Here is a 21,481-nt window from a genome sequence, read left to right on the forward strand (position 1 = left end):
TGAGTGATGCTGTGGAGGCCCTGAGTGATGCTGTGGAGGCCCTGAGTGATGCTGTGGAGGCCCTGAGTGATGCTGTGGAGGCCCTGAGTGATGCTGTGGCGGCCCTGAGTGATGCTGTGGAGGCCCTGAGTGATGCTGTGGAGGCCCTGAGTGATGCTGTGGAGGCCCTGAGTGATGCTGTGGAGGCCCTGAGTGATGCTGTGGAGGCCCTGAGTGATGCTGTGGAGGCCCTGAGTGATGCTGTGGAGGCCCTGAGTGATGCTGTGGAGGCCCTGAGTGATGCTGTGGAGGCCCTGAGTGATGCTGTGAAGGCCCTGAGTGATGCTGTGGAGGCCCTGAGTGATGCTGTGGAGGCCCTGAGTGATGCTGTGGAGGCCCTGAGTGATGCTGTGGAGGCCCAGAGTGATGCTGTGGAGGCCCAGAGTGATGCTGTGGAGGCCCAGAGTGATGCTGTGGAGGCCCAGAGTGATGCTGTGGAGGCCCAGAGTGATGCTGTGGAGGCCCAGAGTGATGCTGTGGAGGCCCAGAGTGATGCTGTGGAGGCCCAGAGTGATGCTGTGGAGGCCCAGAGTGATGCTGTGGAGGCCCAGAGTGATGCTGTGGAGGCCCTGGGTGATGCTGTGTAGGCCCTGGGTGATGCTGTGGTGGCGCATAATGATGCTTTGGTGGCGCATAATGATGCTGTGGTAGCGCATAATGATGCTGTGGTAGCGCATAGTATGTATTTATTGCTTATTGAGCGCAGCTGTCACCCAAAGGGTATCCTGGCGCTGAGACCTAACCGTGCATCTATTAACAAAGCTACATTACTCTGGGAAACAGGTAAGTTTTAAGGTTCTTTTTAAAAGTGAGCAGATCAGGGCAGCTCCTTAATGCCAGGGGGAGAGTGTTCCACAGCGTGGCAGCCGCAAAACTAAAAGCGCGACCACCCATTCTCGTTCTATTAATTTCAGGGACTTTTGCCAAGAACGCCGAAGATGATCTTAAAGGTCTGGCTGCCTGATACCAGAGGAAGAGAGTCTGAAGAGGTATTGGTCCCAGTCCATGCAGGGCCCTAAAAACAAGGCAGAGAGCCTTGAACGCAATTCTCTGCTGGACTGGGAGCCAGTGCAAATCGGCCAGAGCTGCCGATGAAGAGGCGGACCGTGGTCGAGACAAGGCCAGTTTAGCGGCCATATTCTGTATCCTTTGGAGCTTTAGGACCAGAATCTTCGGGGCACCCAGAAGTAGTGCGTTGCAGTAGTCAATCCTACTGAGAATGGAACTACGCACTACCTCAGCTCTGGAGCCCCGTGGAAGAAGTGGCAAGATTTTCCATAAAGCACGGAGCAGACCCATACATGTTGCTGCCGTTTTGTTTACGGAGGCATCAAGCTGCAAATTGGGTTCGAATAGAACTCCCAGGTTGCGAGCTGACTCTGCCGCCTTCACCGAGCCCGGGATGGACACTGGCCAGAAATCTGCCGGTAGTGTACGGGGAGTTCGGTCCAAGGAGCAGTGGAGTACCTCCGTTTTTGACCCGTTGAATTGCAACGCATTGGCTCGCAGCCATGCTGCTGTGGCTGCCATACAACGGTGAAAGACATCCCTTGAAATAGTCTCTGAGCCCTCAAATGAAAAAAATCAACTGCCACAGCATAGTGATGCTGTGGTAGCGCATAGTGAGCTGTGGTGGTGCTGAGTGATGCTGTGGTGGTGCTGAGTTGTGCTGTGGTGGTGCTGTGTGATGCTGTTGTGGTGCTGAGTGGTGCTGTGGTGGTGCTGAGTGATGCTGTGGTGATGCTGTGGTGGTGCTGAGTGATGCTGGGGTGGTGCTGAGTGATGCTGTGGTGATGCTGTGGTGGTGCTGAGTGATGCTGTGGTGGTGCTGAGTGATGCTATGATGGTGCTGAGTGGTGCTGTGGTGGTGCTGAGTGATAATGTGGCGCTGAGTGATAATGTGGTGACGCTGAGTGGTGCTGTTGTGGCGCTGAGTGATGCTGTGGTGGCGCTGAGTGATGCTGTGGTGGTGCTGAGTGATGCTGTGGTGGTGCTGAGTGATGCTGTGGTGGTGCTGAGTGATGCTGTGGTGGTGCTGAGTGATGCTGTGGTGGTGCTGAGTGATGCTTGGGTTGCACTGAGTGATGCTGTGGTGGTGCTGAGTGATGCTGTGGTGGTGCTGAGTGATGCTGTGGTGGTGCTGAGTGATGCTGTGGTGGTGCCGAGTGATGCTGTGGTGGTGCAGAGTGATGCTGTGGTGGTGCAGAGTGATGCTGTGGTGGTGCTGAGTGATGCTGTGGTGGTGCTGTGGTGATGCTGAGTGATGCGGAGTGTTGCTGTGGTGGTGCTGAGTGATAGTGTGGTGGTGCTGGGGTGGTGCTGAGTGATGCTGGGGTGGCGCTGAGTGATGCTGGGGTGGTGCTGAGTGGTGCTGGGGTGGTGCTGAGTGGTGCTGTGGTGGTGCTGAGTGGTGCTGTGGTGGTGCTGTGGTGGTGCTGAGTGATGCTGTAGTGGTGCTGAGTGGTGCTGTGGTGGTGCTGAGTGATAATGTGGTTGCGCTGAGGGATAATGTGGTAGTGCTGAGTGATAATGTGGTGGTGCTGAGTGGTGCTGTGGTGGCGCTGAGTGATGCTGTGGTGGTGCTGTGGTGGTGCTGAGTGATGCTGGGGTTGCGCTGAGTGATGCTGTGGTGGTGCTGTGATGGTGCTGAGTGATGCTGTTGTTGTGCTGAGTGATGCTGTGGTTGCGCTGAGTGATGCTGTGGTGGTGCTGTGGTGGTGCTGAGTGGTGCTGTGGTGGTGCTGAGTGATAATGTGGTGGTGCTGAGTGGTGCTGTGGTGGTGCTGTGGTGGTGCTGAGTGGTGCTGTGGTAATGCTGGGGTTGCACTGAGTGATGCTGTGGTGATGCTGAGTGGTGCTGTGGTTGTGCTGAGTGATGCTGTGGTGGTGCTGAGTGATGCTGTGGTGGTGCTGAGTGATGCTGTGGTGGTGCTGAGTGATGCTGTGGTGGTGCTGAGTGATAATGTGGTGGTGCTGAGTGATAATGTGGTGGTGCTGAGTGATAATGTGGTGGTGCTGAGTGGTGCTGTGGTGGCGCTGAGTGATGCTGTGGTGGTGCTGAGTGATGCTGGGGTTGCGCTGAGTGATGCTGTGGTGTTGCTGTGGTGTTGCTGTGGTGTTGCTGTGGTGTTGCTGAGTGGTGCTGTGGTTGTGCTGAGTGATGCTGTGGTTGCGCTGAGTGATGCTGTGGTGATGCAGAGTGCAGAAAGGCACAAAAACGAGTCTAACAGAAGGCAGAAGTGTAGAGAAGCGAGGGATATTCAGCACAGGTAACACAACCTTCCAAGGAGCTAACAGCCCCCTCAAACCGCGACTTTAAAAAATGTTTCAGCTAACTGCCTAGAAGGTTTTAGCAAAACAGCTCTACCAACTTTGGTTCTGTTGATTCTTGAATTTAAATGTATGTATAGCAATAAAGAATTGATAAATGCATCACAATATTTTGTATTTTGTCTTTCAGCAGGATGAATGTTTGGTATATCAGCATGTAGGTAGGACTTTATTGACAAAGTGAGGACAATATCCAGTAGGTTGCTATGCTTCTTAGAGCCTCACCTTCTGAGATAGGCACAGGGAGAAGTTTGAAATAGTTTTAAAGTGTATGTGTGCGGACACAAGTAATGGCTAGATGAAATTACGAGGCCTGCATTATGAAAAACCTTTTATTGGCTGCATTGTTGTGAAACGCGAGTTTGAGATGTAAAGCATTTAGATGACAGTAAAACACGCAGTGTCGGTGACTAAGGCAGAGAAACATTCCCTGGGATATGCATTGTGGTTCGTGGTAGCTGTGCAATACTCCACTTAAGCAGTCAGTGTGCAGCACTTAATCTGATACAGACATCTGGGTGTCAGTGGTTCCGCTTATACAGCTTTTGTTTTTACTCTCCCCTCCAAAAAACATTGTTTTAAAAAAGCTAAACTATACCGGGACCTTTAAAAGGCAGGATTCTATCAACAAAGGGGTTGGCAGCAGCTGCTTGACCTCGCATGTGTTTATTGGAACAAGGGCTTCGGACTTGGAACTTTAACCTTTGTGTTTATCCTCGACTTGTCCTGAGAGGCCAAAAGCAGCTCGTAAAAACTGAACAGTGCTGAAAGATGAAAATGGTGAATCCCGTCACGCCCTCATGGGTACTTTTTCTAATACTTCTATAAGAAGCCGAACAAACAGTAAATCGGCGTGTTATTTATATGCATTCTGAAGACTTAAGGTGGAGTGGTGTGGCTCACTCGTTAGAGGCGGCAGACCCGGAAGCAGAGGACAGCCCGGGACCAGGGTACAATTCCCGACGCGGCAGGGTCGTGGACCTGGGTCAGCGGACTCGATAATTCTCGCCTCAGTGCCTACTCTAACCAGGGATCACACTCGGCAACTCTGGGCATTAGCTTGCCTCATCTCCACAACGGCCCCCCACATACGCCGGGGATGCCTGGTTTCACCTTGGAGATACCCTGTAGGGACCATCTCACAGGGAAAGCCAGGACGGGTTCCCTAGCGGTCTACAGCGCGGAGATACCCCATGTGGGGTGATTCATGCGCTTTACAAGATATCATTACATTACATTAAAAAAAAATAGTCAATATAGGTTTTTACTTTGAAGCAGAGAGCAGAAAGGTCTCAAGAATAGCTTCACCGTGAAATACCGAAAACATCTTTGCTGTCCTTTCAGATGCGTTGAATCTTCTAAAGAAAAGTGTGAGAGAAACAGAAAGTGGATTATGAAATGAGAATGAGGAAAAAAAAAGAATGGGCATGATAAAGAGAGAAGTGGCTTTAAAGCGGAGAGAGAAATACAGCGGGAGGGGAGAGAGAGAATGAGAGAATGCGAGCGGGAGAGAAACTAGGATGGAGATGGTGATTAGAGAAAAAGACAGAGAGATTGTGAGGCCGAGAGAGAGTGGGAGAGAGTAAGTAACGTTCATTGACAGAGATGGGATATCCAAGAAAGGAACGGAGAGAGGGCAACGAATGACACAGGTAGCAGCGGTAGAAGGGTGTATAAGAAAGAGGAATGGGGCCAGGGGAGACAGAAAGGTGGAGAGATAAATAGAGAATGCAGCTGAGAGAGATTAAAAATACTGAGAGAAAGGGGGGGAGGGGGTTTGCGAGAGAAAGTGAGAGAGCACGACGGTTGGAGAAAGATACAAAAAAGCCATGTAAAGTAACTAATAAGATTAATGAAGAGGAATCTGCCATGCATCTCCAGTGCTTGGCCTGCGTTGTGCATAGAGGGCATACCTTGTGGAGTTGCTTTCTCTGAGAGCTGCCACTAACTGAACGATCAAACACAGCTTGAGCAGCAAAGAAGGGAAAGCAGGCAGCAACACGGAGAAGTAGTAGGTGGGAGGGAAAAGAAGAGACAGGGTTAACTTTCTTTAGGAGAAACTGAAAACGAGAACGCTACGAGCAAAACAGTTTAAGTAAATATTGCAAAAGAAATGTAAATCACAGTGCGAATATACACATACCAAATAGAACGACGGGCAGGGGGGTGGGGGTGATAGAGACGGCGCAGCACATTGAGATTAACTGAATTACAATGAGCCCTGATACGAACAGGAATCGCAGCAACGGACGGGCGGTGTGGGGGAGGCAAAAGAAAACAGGCGATAAGTTAACACATTAGCGTGATCGAACACGAGACAGCTACAGTTCAGTTGGCGTCCGCAGATTTTAGAATGCACATGTTGGAGGAGTTTTTTTGTATACGTAGCAGTTGAAATGCATTAACAGTTAAAAAAAACGGGTGAAAAGGAAAGCAAAACAAGTTTAAAAAAACAAGTTAAAACGAGACACGGCCTGGCGGCCGTGAAAGTACGGCCAGCCGGCCGTGAATAATTAGGCGAGGAGAAATGCCTGAGGCAGAGCACACGCTGGGGGAAGCTGTGGGAGGGAAGCAGATGGCTTTGAAGTGCACGCGCTTTTTTCACGGGCACTGCATGAAATCGCCAGTTTGGTTAAGCTCTGGATAAGCGCCTATATTTCTCACCAGCAATGCGCAAGCGCAATAGCAGGCGAGACCTAAAAAAAGAGAGAAAATGACTTCTAAGGAGACTTTCTAGACCCAACCACTAGATGGCAGAGTAATGCACAGCTTGTGAATCCAGACCACATTCACGCTGAAAAAATATATATAAATTGTGACTATACTGCTGGCCTTACATGTGATGCTGTGCCAAGGAGCTGATGGACTTCTCAGTGTGGAAAACAGTCCAGAGCTCAACCTCTGGAAGAGATAGACAACTCTGAACAGAGATATGTTCACAACACCTTGCCCTTCTGTCCTTCACCTCAAAAGACATCTGTTGGAGGCAAAAAAATAATAATCAACATTATTGTAGATTGGTAACATTGACTAATGGGGACGTGTGTCAGCTAGGGCTTCCAAGTTATATCAAATAGACAAGAGGAAAGCTCAAGTGATCTATGATACTACTCAGAATCCAGCCCGAGCTAAAACAAAGTCCCTGTTTTTCACTTTTCACCCATCTATAATTTGTATTGGATGTAGAACTTCCAAAATAACCATCCCTCGCGGTCAGCTTCTATTTAGGGGCAGCCAGACACATTAGGGGAGCATACATAACTCTTCCCTAGCCTATTTGCCAAAACACCCCCAAAAAACACCACCACCTTCTCTTCACTCGTCCCCTCCTCACCCAAATTATGCTCCTAATGTTCCGATTCAGAGGGACTGGACTTGGAAGGTCCACCTGGAGCAACAACTACAGATAATTTGTCTGAGGGAGCATGGTGGGCAAAACAAGATGGGCAGGGAGGCAGCCCACAGTAATTGTCAATGGCTGATATTCATTCACTCATTCCAACCATTACAATTCTTTTCTTCAGTGTGATGCCCGAAGTGTTTCTAGCCTGTTCTAGCCTGAAAGGACTTCTTCAAAGGACTGCATGCTGGAACACTGAGCCCACTGTTGCTTTACTTGCATTTTTCTGTGGCCTGGCTCCACCCTGTGGCGTTCAGCAGTGCCTCACAGAGATGTTTCTCTTTGTTTATGTTTATGATTTTTAACTTTCTCAGTTTTGTGTTAGTTTAAATTAATTTCATACTAGTACTATTGGCAAGGAAGCTTACTGGAAAATACGTGTGTCGGTAGGCACCAGTTTTGGTTTTCATTTTTCCACTTCTTGTCTTCCGCACTTCCTATCAGCATACTACTGACTACTGAACACACCTAAGGTGGACTACTTGATGGGCGCTTCTGCACAGCGTGCAATACAAAGGCAAGCTGATCTACACCTGTCCGTGCCAGGACAAACCCTACTTCTCCCACCTCAGGAACCAGCCCCAGACTGGTTTATACTTCCAGCTCGCTTCATAACCTCAACAATTGAGGTAAGACTCAACTCTTTATCCTCACATCTCTTAGGTTTCTACAGCTGCTGTAGTTGCAGCTTTTCATCGATGAACCAGACTGTCAGAACTGATGTGACGACCTTTACTACTTACACACACAAGCAACTGATGCTATGAAATTTCTACCAAGAAACTTCTGATTTCCCGTTTTTCTCAGGATGTTGGCTTTAGTTTCTGCTCTTTCCTACAGGTTTGGGATATCCAAAGATATTGGAGTATACACCTCACTCACTTATTGTGTCATGCTTCATCATCTGTGCTTGTCCACACACGGATAAGATATTACTACCCGGGCTGACTCAACCATAGATAGATTGGGAGTTCTTAGATAAAGCAAAACTGGATAAGCAGGGATCCAGAAGAGTGGAACTAAAAAAATACCTCTAGGCATTCCCAAAGATTTCTACTTAATTGAGAGGGTACCTGGGATATAGATAAAACGTTAATATTTGGGGTTTAAAGAATTCAATTACTCAGTAATACCCTTGTTTCTATGCCAACATGTTTCGGCCCTCTCAAAGAGCCTGATCGGATCTGGGGCCTTTGTCAGGGCTGTGTTTTGTGTATCCCCGCTTTGTATTGTGCAGGCACAACATGCACATTTGTGAGACCTAATGCTCTCACCTGTTTTGGTTTGTTTCCAGAAGATTTTCCTCTGGTATATTTGTCATGGGTCACGCGGATCATGTGGGTGGTGCTGTTTTATAGTCATACATTTGTCAAAGATCAAGGCACCGCAGAATTACCTCGGTGGTTCCGCTCCGAACGCCGCCGAATTGCTTGTGTGTGTAAGCATTGACAGAGGGAGAGTGCACCTGATCAGACTTTTTCTCGCTCTCCATAGTGAAAAAGACTTCCTTTACAAACAGGATACTGGCTTTCAATCTAACCTGAGTGAGTCCCTATAAATATACAACCCCTTTCTAAAAATGAGCTTCACATCTGGGACTTTGTGGACTTGCTAACCCTGACATTCTATTACTTTTGAAAACCTGGCTGAAATCAGTTTTGAATCCAGAAAGTGTCTCCGTTACGCCAAAATGCTACTCTCTCTCAGTGCTATAGACCCAACTGAACGGGAGGAGGTCAAGCCATCATTCACCTTTTGTTTCAGTGATCACTGCCACAGACTTGCTCCAACGGATTGAAAAAATTGTGTTCAACATTAAAATCAATCCTACATTTTCCTTCTCAGAAGCACTCACTCACTACCCTCCTAGCAACCTCCGTGGCTTTAGCTCAAAGTCTGACACTATCCTAGCCCTCTCACTTTGAAAGTAGCCAACATTTCAATCTTTGAAGGCTTGAATTGTCATCTAGATAACCCTGACAACGCAGACTCCTGCGCTCTCCTGGAAGACCTGGAGACGTTTGGTCTTTCACAGAGTATTAAGGATCTCACTCACAGAAGGGGACACTTACTTGACTTCTTGTTCACTTATATCTGAGACTTTACTACTTATCACAGTTTTCCCGGCTATTGTCCGATCATTTTGATCTAATTTTGGACTGCCCACTTTGCACGAGCACTACAGAGAATAAGACTCCTAAATACTTTTTAAGTCTCTCCTAGGCAGCACTTGCGGGGTCTCTTCAAGACTTGCTGTATTCAGCAGGTACAGACTTTAACCTTCGCACATCTTTCAATTGGCCCCTCTTACTGTCCTTTGTGAACAGTGGCTAGTGATTAGTGAATAGGCTTAGAAGTCACTCCTTAGTACCTCCCTCTCTTCCGTTGTTACCTCCCATGAGGACAGCCCCTCTTACATGTGTACTTACGCTCTATGTTTCATTAACAGTTAGTGAGCAATATTTAGTTAATTATGTTTTGCTGAAGTAGGCACGACATGCTGTCCTGTCCGACCTGGTTTGTAATTGCCGTATGAGGCATGACATATTATCCCGATTGTGCAACCTGTGACGCTGCAGAGGAGGTCATTTTTTTAAGCCTGCTTTACTAAAAAAATTACAAAGTAAATCTTTTTTTTACTATTTATTTGCTTTATTAGCATTTGCTTCACATGTGTAATGCTAAAGTGGGGCATGCCGCGACTGATACAAAAGTAAATCGATTGAAAAAAAGGCAGGCACACGCTGCATCTCTTTTCTATTTATTTACTTATGTAGCAATTCATTTCCATTTATTATTTCCTTTAATAGCATTTACGGCATGGTACGTAATTCTATTCCCTTATCAGGTCTCAAGGAAAGGGTGCAGTACCACAGGCTGTTACTAGGTGTCTGTTGAACTTGGCCCTGCTTGCAGAGTCATCCCGGAACTTTTTTGCCTTCCGCCTAGCCATTTTGCTGTTATGGTATTGGTGGTTTACGGACTCCGAGCACTTTGGCACTGGAGTTTTGTGTAAAGTGCCTGTGCTCTCTGCCCTCCATAGGCTAGCATTCGGAACTCCCCCCGCCCCCGTGGATAACTCCTAAATGAAACAGAATAAATATGTTATGTTTGGTATGGTTGAACTGAAATAATAAATGTTGTGCAATGGTGGACGCAGGTTTATTTTTTTACCGTTGTAGAAAGGTCACTTTTAACAGTCAACATTTCTGTGTGCTTTGTGCATGCCTGCCTGAGGTGGGATGCATGTCTAGTTCTCGAAGTGACTAGGGCTGAGAATGCTAGCTCCGCCCCCTGGGGTGTGTCTGTCTCCCAGACCCCCAGCTCATGCAGGGAAGTGGGAAGTCTGGCAGACATGGTGCTGGACACCTCCCCCAAAAACAGTTCGGACCGGTTTCCCCAGAGACCCTTCCAGAAGCTTCTGGACCTTTCTGGTAGGTGGGGCGAGGGATGTATATATAGATGCTGTGTGTGCTGACGTAGAGGGGACACTCTGCCAGGACGTACCGCCGCAAGGGCCTGTGTGCCAGCCCCTGTGCCCAACTCTGCCCCTCTACATTTCTACTGGATCCAGGAGAGACTCTGCTGGAGTGAGGACTGCTGCGCTAGCAGGATTGCCACCTTGATTAAGTCTGACTGTTCACAGAAACTGCTACTTCATTTTTGGTGAGCTGCCCTCCAGCCTGCTGATCTTGCCCAGCCTTTTATTGTGTTTTCCTCGCGAGCGCTACATATTTGAATTGACTGTGCTTCCCTGCCTGCACTCCAGTGACTTGTGGGCACTATTTTCTTGATTGCCAGGAGAGGAGTGCTTCTGTGTTTGATTTGCAGCACTGGACTGCCAGAGTGACGAGGGGTATTCCCCTAGACTGCTTGAGTAGCTTCCGTGAACAGTCCGCATTCCAAGCGGGGCTCCCGGATGCCTAGGGAGAGCCCCGCGTTAGTGCCGCACTTGGCACTCCAAAGTTAATCAGCGGGAGCCCACCCTGCGTGTATGCCGCATATTTGGCTCCACTTGAAATTATCCTAAGAGCAGGTGCCCACCCCGCTTTATGCTTTGAATTAAGCGTTGTCCACCCCTCATTGGCGTTATTCTGAACAGCGGAAGCCCACCCTGTGTTATCGTTGGGTAGCGGGAGCCCACCCCGCACAGAGGAATCACCGAAGTTCACCGCCGCGGGCCCGGGAGTCCCAGAGCACCGCGCAGGCTCCCCCGCTGACGTCAGAGGGGATCCACGCTAGGATTGGTGATGGGAGTTGCCTGGCAACAGGGAGGCGGGCTCCAAAGGAGGGGAGTTCCGGAGTCCCGGCGTTGGAGCCTCGAGGGCTCCAGGGGCCGCCGCAGAGACCGGGAGAGCAGGCGACACCGTGCAAAGAAGCCGCCAGTGAGTGGGGCTCCCGTGGTGTGAGGGAGCCCAACGAGTTGCCGCCGTGTCCCGGCAGGCAACTCCGTTCCGTGCAGAAGGACCCGGGGGAAGTGAGAAGTCTGGTTCAAGGCAGGAGCCTTCCCCCGCCTCGTGTGAAGCCACCGGCGAGGGGAACAGTACAGCGGCGGGAGTCAGATAAGCTTGTGCCTGGTCGTCGGCAGGGCTCCCGTGATGGGAGAGAGCCCCGCATGCTGACCGCCTGAGTCTCGGAGACCAGAGGACGCGCCCTCCCCCCCACCCCCCCAGAGAGGAGTGCCCCCAGAGCAGCTCCGGTGAGTGGGGGAAGGGGCTCTTTGGACACACTGCAGGGGCCGGGAGGAGAGCGGTATTGGTGTCTGGAGTGGCATCCTGGTCAAGGTGCAAGCCTCCTCCCCCAGGATGGGCAGGGGAAGGTTCAAAGGCATTCCGCCTTTGTGAGCATCTCCTGACCACTTGCTGTACTGACCCCCACCAGTCTCACCCCCACTGTGGCATGAAGGCTGGCGGGAAACCCTACATCAGGGAAGGGGGTGTGCCAGCCTGTGCCAACTCCACCCCTCAGGTGGGAGAGGCTAGATGAAACACCACTCCGCGCTCCGGCCATCTTGAGAATGGGGAGCCCTACCCAATCAGAGATAGGCCCCTAACCCCCTCACACAGGAGAGGAGCAGGCTAGGGGGGTGTACTCACCCCAGGACAGGGACCAATTGGTCCCTACCTTTGCCCTACCTGTAACGCCACTAAATTTAGTATTTAGGGGCAACCTGAACCTTCCTTCCTTAGATTCCGATTGCAACAAAAGAAGAACAAGAAACAAGACCACCTGCTGTGCAGCTGCTAACAAAAGGACGACGCCCACTGACTTGGCCTCAAAACCTTACAGGCCTGTTGATCCTTGAACCTGCTCCTGCTAAATTCCGTCGTCTCCTGTGACAGCAACCTCGAAAACCCCGGAGGACCTGCCTGCCTTGAACCTTCAAAAAGACTGGGACTTCCACAAGCAGTGGTTCTGCGCCAACAGCAATACCCCTGGTGCCAGCCAGGAACCGCAAATCCAGTCCACTCTGCACCCGCCGAGCCTGGCATGTTCCTGAGTGATCCAAGACCATGAAGACGTCCACCCAGCGACTGGGACCCGAAGTCCAGTGCCCAAAGACCCTCCTCGATGACCCAGACAACACCTGCAGCCTCAGAACCAGGGACCACTCCAACTGCGACCAGCTGAGGGTAAGATTTCCAGACACCCCTGCACCCGTAACCCTGCGGCTCCCTGTGCCTTCCGTTGGGGTACCAACCTCTTCTCCAAGATCCCAACTTACCTCTCGAAGTGGTGGCCGCACCTGAAGAATCTCTTTCCCCGAGCCTGCAGCCTTTGTTCACATTTTTAACTTTCCCATTGGATAACATCGAGCGCCCGACGGCTCAAAAGCACCCTGCACCCAGCCGCCTGAGTGCCGGTGGAAGTGCAATCTCTACACTACTTTCCTTACCCACTTGCCCTGAGTAAGTGACCAGGAGCCCAGCTCCCACAGCCGTATGGCCTGCTTGCTTGCAGCCACCAACCGAAGGCCCCCTACTCTTTATTGGATTGCATTGGGCCTACTCTCTCTGCACACGGCTGCCTCTGTGCCACTGAGGGGCTCGACTTTTGCAAACTACAAATATTCCTTAAAAATCGTACCAACTACTAAAACGTAATTACTTACCTGTCTTAGGTAGAGATCCCAGTGCTGGACTTAGGAGCTCAGTACTGGATTACAAAAGTAACAAGAACGTACTTTACTTATGACTTTAATTTACTCCCGTAGGATTACATTGCTTGTTTTTTTTTTGGTGTTTTTTTTTGTGTCCTCATAACCACCATATAGACAAAGTACCAAAAGGAATTTACAAAAAACAGCTGTCTCAGTTTATCTCGTAAACTGGAAGGGACACGAGTCTTCTAGGGGCCATTTTTCCCTCAGCTGTCATCTGTATTCCAAGTAGGCACGAGGTCAGTGATTTGCCGGTTTGCGGCAAACCTTGGGGTAATTTAGCAGCCAAGTGGGGCCGGGCATGAACCGGTTAGTGGCTGTTCCATAGGCAAAAAATATTTAAGTACCATTGGAGATCAATCATAGGACACGGGGGGAAAAAAAAAACCCTGGATGAATCAATGGAGCCAAGAAAGTAGATACCAAAACGCCCTTTTGCTATGATTGCCAGATCTAGCCAAATCCATACGGGAGGTCTGCAAGACTAAGGATTGCCAATCCCTAAATGTAGGGGGTGAAGAGTCTTTCCATTTTCTGCATATCTCCCTTCTTGCGAGCAGCATAGCATAGAATACTAGAAACTTAGCTGGGTTTTGTAGACCTTCAGATACCCCAAATATCACTAAAGGCAGATCTATGGTAACCGGGCTACCCAGTGATTCTGTAAGATAGTTTCTGATGTCCTCCCAGTATGTAGTTAATAGTGGGCATTCAAAAAACATATGTGCGTCTGATGCAGCAGTCAATCCACATCTTGCACAAGACACTAGCTCTCCTCCTACAAACTTAGATAACCTAAGAGGGGAGTAATATGCCCTATGGTAATATGCCCTATGGAGGGTAAAAATACGGTTTTCTTTTTAAGTTTGGTAACCCTAAGTTCTTTAAAAAAATTAAATTGAAGATTCTACAAGGTCTGGCTAAAACTTGGGCTGAAGTCACGAAATGTATAAAACTATGTTATTTTTGTGAAAAAACACCGTTGTGGGGGCTGCCTGAAAATCCTACCTGGCTTGATGATACTCTAGCTATCCCTCTCAGACAGGCAGGTCTTGAAGTCTGGGGAGACCTCTTCTTCGAGGGGGATTTACTTTCATGGGAACACTTGCAAGCTAAGGTCGGCCCCAATCTTTCAAGATTTAAATACCTACAGATTCATAGTTGGACTGTGGCCTATAAAACCTCTACCGCTAATAGGAACAAACCTAAACTTGGAGGGCACAGTCAATTTGTTTCTGATCTAGTAGTCTGCGAGCCAGCAAAAAAAGAAGTATCTAAATGGTATAACCTTATTTTGGAGGAGTCGGATGGAGACTTTATTCTACCGGAGTCAACATGGGGCTCAGTTTTGATGGATCAAAACTTACAAAATCTTTGGATAACTTCTTTTGAACTTTTGTGGAAGATTGTTAACCCATCCTGGCTTCGCAGAAACCATATTTTTTTGCTTGGTTTTCTGTGGAAAAGTATGCTACAAGGCCTGTTTCCAAGTGTCCCATTATGCACCCTATCCGCCTCCTTTTGGGCCAGGCCAACCACTGCCGAAATGCGAGACCCCCTCCATCTTTTCTCTTATGTCCTTCTCTTTCTCCGTCTATATTTAAATATAGACGCATGCGGAACATGATGGGCAGCCATCATACAGTTGTTCCCAAAAATATTATCCTGTCGTTTTTACACAAACAGACACAGTGAAATGGTTGGCCCAAGATTTTTTTCTCTCTCTCCAACAATAACTAGAAAGGGGAAGATGACGAAACAAACGTGAGTTAATAAGCACCGTATTTCCAGAGGACGTTCAGTTCTCTATGTGCCCACATGATGAAACACGGACCACACAATGCCTCATTTGTTTCACTTCCCGATACCAGCAAACCTCGTATCTCGCCACACAATGCCTCACACGTTACCTCTCTAGACATCCTGGCACTTATCTGTTTTCTCCCCTAACTAACAAACAAGCCTTGGGTTAATTTCTAACAGCCGAACTCACTATGACGCATGCATGATTGTTTTACAAAAGAATTGTAATATATTCAGGGCAAACTCCTCCTTTTGCCTTTTACTCTGAATTGTCATGAAGTGTATAAAAATGTCGTACTTGTGAAATAAAGACAGACCACTCCTGAGCCTTTTGGGTGAAGGAGCTCTCCTTTAACTCGAGTTAATGAAATAAAGCCCTGTTCCCGCTAACTCCCTCGGGACGAGGAGGAGACGGACTGCGACTGCTCATCCACACGAGGTGGTGGTGAAGACAGCGGAGTGTCCCGACCCAGAGCCCGACCAGTGAGAGCGCCGAGTCCGAGGTCTTCAGAGCTCCGATATTCCTGCGCAAGCGTCAAGAGTCCGATGACCAGGTCTTCAAGTTTTGCTTCTCGGTGAGTACAACTGAGAATGTATAAAGACGGGTTCCGTTTGGGAACACGGTAAAGACGAGTCTCATTCGTGGGACCGGTATGGTTGCACTGTATTCCAGTGTATAAAGATATTTTGTGTATGTTTCACGTCTAAAAATAATTGATTGAGTTTTTAAACATGCCTCTGTTTTCAAAATTATGTAAGATAAGCACCAAAAAGAGAATACTAGAGGAACCGGTTAAAGTCCCGCCTAGAGACAAGCCCGGACATTTCATGTATAACAAGCATGGACTGGGGGCCATATTGTATTTAGACCTCTGGGTAGATTATACAAAGAATTTAGAAACAATGTATAGATGGCCTGCCACAGGTACGTGGGATATGGAATGTATCATGAGAGTGGAGGATGAATTATGGAAAAGAAAGGCGAGACCCTCACAGACAGAAGCCATTGAATTATGGCGGAAGGAGGCACATAGGAGGGCTCAGAAGGAACTTGGGAAAGTTGAGAAAAGTAAAAGAATGTCGGAACAGGCCGAAGAAAAACTGCGGGAGGAAGGCGAGGAAGTCTTAGCTGAACAGGCAGACAGAGAGAGAAATGCCCTTGTTACTGGCATTTATCCCGTTCTTTCAGAAGAAATTATAGAAAGTTTTCCTAACGCCACAGTGAAAATAGCTCCCACCGTCCCTGATGACTTTCTCCCCGTCTATCTGTCAGAACCACCCCCGGCTTATGTTAACTCGCCTAGGACACGTCCGCCTACACATGCCCCTGAGCTAGTGGCCAGTGGTCCCGCCACCGACTTGGGAGTGCCCGGGAACGGGACAGAGGATAAAGACTGTGTCCCACTTCTCCAGTGTCCTTATGATCCCGAGCCTGGTACTGGCCCAATGGCCGTAATATCGGAGAGATTAAGACAAGCCCTTGAGCAACTCCAAACGGTCCCTGATATAACAAAACATTTGGATGGAATTTATGAATTCATACGGACGGGAAAAGGTCCGGATACTCTGGCCCAGGTCATGAAGAACAGAAAAGTTCCTATCAGGGGACTACTCTTACGGTTCGTCATAAATTGCTTGATCCGGGAACTAGACCCCGGTAATGGGAACGTAGACTCCGAATTAATAGACCTTAGTGACCAAATACACAGGGGGGCACATGATCTGGGCCATCAGATCGACAAGGTGACTAAACGATTGGCTGAGAAAATTGTCGCTATTCCCTCTGAGAAAGTTACTCAAGAAGAAAACTCAGAAGAAGATGAGGGTCCGACGCTAGATAGGATGAATTTTCTGGGTGTAGCGCGGCACTGTCATGGCTCCAAGTGCCGACCCTCGCGAGTGTCACGAAAGATTAAAAGACTGGATCCTTCCCCCGAGGATCTCTTCCAGTCCACGGAGAGAGCCCTTGATGAATGGATCGATGACGAGCCCCCTCTTACCCAACAGGAAAAAGAATTGACCTGGTCTGCCACCCATTGGGTGTCGCAGTACCAAGTATATGGTCCAGATATAGAAGTGTGGCTCACTGGTTAGAGCAGGCAGACCCTGAAGCAGAGGTCAGACCCGGGACCAGGGTTCAATTCCCGACGCGGCAGGGTCTTGAGCTCAAATGTCCATGGACTCGATAATTCTCGCTTCGGTGCCTGACCTAATCATGGGTTCACACTCTGCAACTCTGGGCATTAAGCTTGCTTAATCTCCACAATGGCCCCCGCGGTGGGATGCCTGGCTTTCACCTTGGGGATGCCCTGTAGGGGCTATCTCACAGGGAAAAGCCAGGACGGGTTCCCAAGGCAAGCGCGGAGATACCCTTTCGGGGGTCGATTCAGGCGCTATATAAGAAACATAATAATAATAATAATAATAATATAGTAGCACAAATGTTTCTGGCTCTTCCCCCAACAGAACAGCGTCTAGCAGGTATTCATATGGTCCAGCATTTGGCTACTTTATATGGGAGTCACTCCCAACAACCTAAGAAGTTATACAAATTGTTACAAGAATTAGTGGCAGATAGATGGGTGTCCCGGGGACCAAAACTGATCAACATCATTCTGGATCTGCGCCTCCGTTATCAACAATTTGTATCAAACACAACAGGCCATGAAACTTATGGGGGAGGTCAGTACCCCTTATGAGAAGTCCACCCAATAATGGAACAAGATGGCACTTTGCAACAAGTGCATGTATATTCACCCCTCACCAAGTTAGAAATATTGGAAATGAAAAAGATGGTGCCCTCACACGAAAAAGATCCTGGGGGATTCCATAGAGAATTGAAAGACATCCTCCAAATGGGTAGTTTCACGTATTCAGATATCATCATACTCCTTAAGGTAATTTTACCTGCAGGTATATTCGACAGACTGAAGGATAAGGACTGGGAGGTGGGTGGTAAAAAGATTACGTGGACTGCCCTAAAAAAAGAAGAGACCGACAGAAAGCCAGGTGAAGGTCTGGGTGAACTTGTAAAGGAATTGCCTAGTCTCCTCATACAGGTCTTGCCCCTATTAACAACGAAAAAGGAAGATTGGGATGCCATTTCTGCCTGTAAACAGAAGCCAGATGAGGATAATGGATGATTATTACACGAGGTTGGAGAAATGTTTCGCTATCAACAGTGGTCTCGCACCTGGTAGCGAGGCATATCCCCGCCTTTTTGGGTCTAAATTGGTAGACAACACCCTATCCCAGATCAGAAATAGGGTATTGAAAATTGAGAGCACCTGGCAAGCAAATAGTCCTTCACAAATGTTGCAAATGTTATAGTATCACCACAACAGAATAAGAGAGGAACAGGAACAAGAGAAGAGATGAGTAAAGGATACAAAAATTAAAGTATTGGTTGCACAGACTGCACCAGTAAACACGGGCCCCAAAGGTAATGTGGCGGCCAATACAGGTACTTGCAATTACTGCAAGCAGCAGGGCCATTTTGTGAGGGAATGTCCAGTCCTGAAACACAACATAGCGACAGGAAAAACGAATGCACGCCCTCACACTCCCAGACTCAGCAGCCTCAGGCTACTGCGCCCCCGCAGGTTCAAGCGCCTGCCGCCGCTGCCACATAAATGTACCAGTACACACAGTCAGATTACCCCGAGTATGCACCATATTCATGAAATAGTCTTGAGAGAGAAGGTAACTTGCCCCTCATCCCAGTTCCAGTGAATCAAAGCGGCCCTTATGTACAAGCCCACTTACTGGGACAAGACCGAAAATTTCTCATAGACACGGGTCAAGTAGGACTACCATAAGTCATAAGGAAGTCCCAGAGGTTCCTGTCTCTGGCTCACATAGTATATCTCTGGGTTTGTCAGGCAAACCAATAATAAACAAGGTATCTGAACAGGTCTCTTTAGGAGTTGGTCCTCTGACACGTACTACTGACCTAGTGCTTACAAAGACGTGTCCAGAGAATTTACTAGGAATAAAGACACAAAGAACTGGGAGCAGTAATATGCTGCTCACCGGAGGGAATAAGACTGTTTCTACGAGATTTCAAGGGACATTTCACCGTCAAAGAATTTGATTCCAGACTTAATGACATCCCACAACATCTATGGGCAAAAAGCTCGACTGACGTAGGATACATGGACATTACACCACACCAGGTCACAATCAAGGAAGGAGTAGTCCTACCCCGTATACGACAGTATAGGATTCCACCGAGGCTGAACAAGCCTTACTAAACATCATTCAAGAACTCATGGAACATGGGGTGGTGGTAGAGACGGATTCCAATGTTTGCAATTCTCCAGTCCTTCCGGTCCTTAAACGCACTGACCCCCAGGCACCCCTGGTCTACAGACTGGTCGTTGACCTTCGAGAACTGAACAAATATGTGGTCCCACAATATCCAGTGGTCCCAGATATTTCCTCGCTATTGACTGCCATAGACCCCGAAGCTGCATTCTTCACAGTCAGACTTGAAAAATGCATTCTTCGCATTCCTATACATCCCGACAGTCAATATCTTTTCAGATTCAGTCTAAAAGGACGAAGTTTCCGGTTCACTAGAGCTCCCCAAGGCTATACGGAAAGTCCAAGCATTTACAGCCAAGCACTAAAGAGACAACTTGACAGTATTAGTATGCCTACCAACACGGCATTAATACAGTATGTAGATGGCATTCTCATCACAGCAAGGACAGAACAAGATTGTGAAAAGGCATCCCTCATAGTTCTACATATTCTGACAGACAAAGGTCACAAGGTGTCCCCTTCAAAATTCTAGTTCTGTGCACAGCAAGTGGCTTACTTAGGGCACTTGCTGTCCAAGGAGGGTAGACAACTGACACAAGAACAAATCCAATTGATTTAAAAAATTTCACAACCAAAAACACAAAAAGAAGTGCGTCCGTTCATTGGTATCATCTCATATTGTAGACAATGGATCCCTCAGTATACCCACATAGTCAAGCCACTCATACAGTTGACTACATTGGAGGCAGCCACTCCTACTGCTCTCCCTTGGACGTCAGAACACTCCCAAGCATTTGAAGCCCTAAAACTAGCTCTATGTCAAGCACCAGTTTTAGCCACTCCGAATTACAGCAAGCATTTCACCCTGTTCTTGACAGAACGTGACGGAACAGCACTATCCGTCCTCACACAAGACCAAGCAGGAAGAAACAGGCCCTGTGCTTATTTTTCCAGAACATTAGACCCCGTAGAACAAGCTTTGCCTGCATGCCTGAAATCTGTTGCGGCTACAGCCTTGGCCATAAGACAAAGCGATTCAATAGTGTTAGGACATCCCCTGATAGTACAAGTGCCACATGCTGTGGAAGTCCTTCTGAACAGAACACAGACACAACACCTGACTAACGCTATTTCAGCCGCACATAGAGATAAGGCGATGCAACATATTGAATCCTGCTACTCTTTTGCCCTCAAGCTTAGATGACACAACACAACATGACTGTGTGGAGGTGATCAACGAGGTAACAAAGCCAAGACAAGACCTGACACATGTTGCACTCCCAGATCCTGATGTAACACTTTATGTAGATGAATCATGCATGAGGACAAACACTGGAGAATTAGTGGCAGCATATGCAGTAACTACGGACTGTAAGATTATAGAGACACGAAGAATAGACACTCTGTCAGCCCAAGCAGCAGAGCTCATTGCTCTGACGCAAGCCTGCATATGGGCGAAACAGCTGAAGGTTAACATCTACACTGACTCCCAATATGCTTTTGGTGTAGTTCACAATTTTGGGGTGTTATGGAGGGAAAGAGGTTTGCTTACCTCACATGGGGCCAAGATACAACATGGCCCCCTGATTCAGACTCTACTAGATGCCATACATCTAACTACAGCCATAGCTATCCTGAAGTGTAACGCACACACCAAAGCTACAGACACCATATCCAAAGGAAATGATTTAGCAGACCGGACTGCCAAACAGACAGCTCAGGCTCCAGTTAACACGACAGATTCTCAGGTACCATCACAGACTGGCACTATGGTAGTAAGGGATCCCTCGTAAGATGTACATGACATACAGACACATGCTACCGCAGATGAAATAAAGAAATGGACTGAACAAGGAGGGGTCCAGACTGACCAGGGTTGGATGACCAAAGACAAACCAGTATGGTTTCTCCCTGACTCAATGCTACAAGTGATAATTGACACGGTCCATAGCCCCGCCCACCTGGGCGAAAAAGGTATGCTAGACAGCCTACGGAACATCTGGTTTAACAAGCATTTACGAGCTGCAGCAAAACAGAAAATAAAGACATGCATGATATGCTGCCAGTTCAATCCAGGAAAAGGTACTCCGGTGGACCAAGGTGGGTTTCATCCCCCTGACCACCCTTTCGAAGTTCTCCAAATGGATTATATCCAAATGGACAGATGTAGAGGATACAAGTATGTACTAGTAGTAGTGAGTGCCCTGACCAGATGGACAGAAGCCTATCCCGTCCCAGACTACACTGCGGCAACGACTGCCAAGTACCTAGTAAGAGAATTTTTCCCTCGGTATGGGTTACCCCGTGTCATCTACTCAGACAACGGCCAGCCCTTCTCCTCTGAACTCATGAAGCAAATGTCTCTTCTGTTAGTGTACACTTGGAAATTTCACTGTGTAAGACATCCTCAGGCAGCAGGTCTGGTAGAAAGACACAACCAGAGTTTGAAGACTAAATTGGCCAAGATCTGTACAGAAAAAGGC

General features: G+C 48.2%; 1 protein-coding gene across 19 annotated transcripts in view; it reads right to left on the reverse strand.

Annotated features, from left to right (window-relative positions):
• Positions 1-21,481, reverse strand: part of LOC147725800 (uncharacterized) — a 652,895-nt gene that overhangs the window by 573,865 nt on the left and 57,549 nt on the right. For 3 of the 19 annotated variants that reach the window (XM_086959953.1, XM_086959957.1, XM_086959968.1), the window contains 3 exons: positions 6,207-6,346; positions 5,283-5,335; positions 4,638-4,727 (listed from right to left, as the gene is read on the reverse strand). The exons of 9 other annotated variants lie outside the window; for them this stretch is intronic. The gene's annotated coding sequence lies outside the window, so the exon portion shown is untranslated. Of the gene's footprint in view, positions 1-4,637; positions 4,728-5,282; positions 5,336-6,206; positions 6,347-21,481 lie in introns of those variants that run through there. 7 more of the 19 variants (XM_086959964.1, XM_086959969.1, XM_086959956.1 and 4 more) reach the window with 4 other exon arrangements.

This window comes from Lissotriton vulgaris, chromosome 3_1 (genome assembly GCF_964263255.1).
Source record: "Lissotriton vulgaris chromosome 3_1, aLisVul1.2, whole genome shotgun sequence".
Classification (NCBI taxonomy): domain Eukaryota; kingdom Metazoa; phylum Chordata; class Amphibia; order Caudata; family Salamandridae; genus Lissotriton; species Lissotriton vulgaris.